This window comes from Eucalyptus grandis, chromosome 9, assembly GCF_016545825.1.
Source record: "Eucalyptus grandis isolate ANBG69807.140 chromosome 9, ASM1654582v1, whole genome shotgun sequence".
NCBI classification, from domain to species: Eukaryota; Viridiplantae; Streptophyta; class Magnoliopsida; order Myrtales; family Myrtaceae; genus Eucalyptus; species Eucalyptus grandis.
In genome coordinates, this window is record NC_052620.1 from 35,571,812 (window position 1) to 35,573,973 (window position 2,162).

Consider the following 2,162-nt stretch of genomic DNA (forward strand, 5'->3'; position numbering starts at 1 on the left):
GGGACGCCGAGGAGAACAACTTTCCTCAAAGCGGGCCGAGCATCCGGGCTCGGGAAGGCGGCCAAAAACGAGCCAAACGTCCGCTGCATACCCATTTTCCAACTCTCGTTGGCTGCTGGTTGGGGCCGAAAATGAGCGAGATCCGGGGCTGGTTGGGGTCGGGAATGGGCGGAGGAGGCTGAAGCCGGACCTAGGCGAGGCTTCACGGTGGCCGGAGATGGGCTGGACGGCTCGCCGAGCTTCCCCGGATCTGGAATCATTTCGCTGGACTCGCGGAACAGCGAGGGACGAGCAAGCGCACGGTTCTGGCTTCGTCTGCTTGCGACGGCGAAGGGGAGGCCGGACGGGAGGCTCCGGTGAGCAGGGGCAACGGCGACGGACGGGGCTTCTCTGGTTCGCTGCTGGGTCTTCAAGCAGGAACCGGAGATGGAGGAGAGAAGGCTTCGACGATGCAAGATGGAGAGAGAGACGGAGGTGAGCGAGCGCGGCCGGTGGCGTGCAAGGACGGCGGACGGCGACGGGCGGCGCTGCTGCTCCAGGCGACGAGCAGCTTCTCCTCTGCGGTTTCTGGGCTTCGAGGAAGAAGATGAAGATGGAGAGGGCTGAAGGAGTCGCACGGTTGGGAGAGGGTGGAGAGAGAAGGAAGAGAGAGAGAGATGGGACCCTTTTTCTTTTCTCTTTTTCTCTTTCTTTTAATCCCACACAATGGCCCACCACCATGACATTATGGGTGACATCACACTCCACTCACCCAATCCTCCACAACCTCTTCCAATGGTTGCAAATTTCATTTTCCGGGGTCCAATTCTTGTACGCTAATTTCTCCAATTCCATTCAATTCTCTTCCAATTGAGTTAAATTGACTCTCATAAAATTAATCCAATGTGACTACACTTCAATTCACATCTTCACTTGTCCATAAAACCAACTTGAGTCCCAAAAGTACGACCAAAAGCGGGCCTACTAATTTCTCGAGCCAAATTAGCCATTTTCTGATTTAATTGCTGAAAAGCTCGGCTTGCATGAAAAATCTTCCCAAAGATGATTCAATGATCTTGAAATGGTTTGTGACACACCCCGACTTCCAATTTCTGAATTCGATCTCAATTCCACGGTTAATTTCACTTTGGCACGATACTAGCGCGGCCTAACCTACCGGGTAGCCTTTAGAGATTTTCATGCATTTGACCTGTGGTTGATCATCTCAAGCCACAATGTACATCTTTGAAACATTGGCGACATTCGGTTGTCGGGGAAATCTCTAGGTTTCAAATACGAACACAGGGTACCCAATCAACAGAAAAGTCGGTCCGGTGTCGATCAACAAGAATTGTGCAACGGTGGAATCCCACGCTTGATCACATGCCTCTGTCGAGTCGACCTATCTCCGATCTCTAATCGATTTTAATCGTGCCGTAATGACCCTTGCAGACTAGCTCGGTCGAAATGTCGCTTCCTGGTCAAATTCTCGAGTCTGATGCATTAGAACTCTTAATAGCTTTCCCCCGATAGACTAGTTTCCACATGAGTGGCCAACTCAAGAAAAAGAACTATATGCGTGCCAACGAAATGCCCGTATCAATTTATTGAAAATAGAATTGGAAAAATCGGGATGTCACAGTAATCCATCTCCACATGCCCCCTCGGCAAGATTAAAAAGAAAAATATCTATTCGAATTAATCAGGGGTGAGCATTGTTCTCGATTTAACTCGAGAGCCAGCCAAGATCAACGAGTTCCCAATTCCAAAAATTTAAAGTTGGCAATTAATAAAACAAGCCTAGCGTGACACTACTTTCAACTTTAAATTTGAGTCCAAAATTACCGTTTAGATTGATGACCCATATTAACCATGCAAATTTTTTTTTAAAAGACCAGGCTTAATTGATCATAATCAAAATGTAAGCCCACATGCTTATGCTGCATTTGGTTTAGTTTTTTGGAAAGCCTTTTGAGAAAAAGCAAAAGATATTAGGTTGAATGGTTTTTTCGAAATGCACATAGTATTTGGCATCGTGTAATGTTAAAACGCATTGCGACGCAACTTTAATTAAAATGTTGCTAGGAAAGAAACCACACTTGTTAATAACATTTACTAATTAAAAATAAATGAACCAAAAACCCTTTGTTGGATGCGACCGAGACCAGCAACCGTCGAGTGAA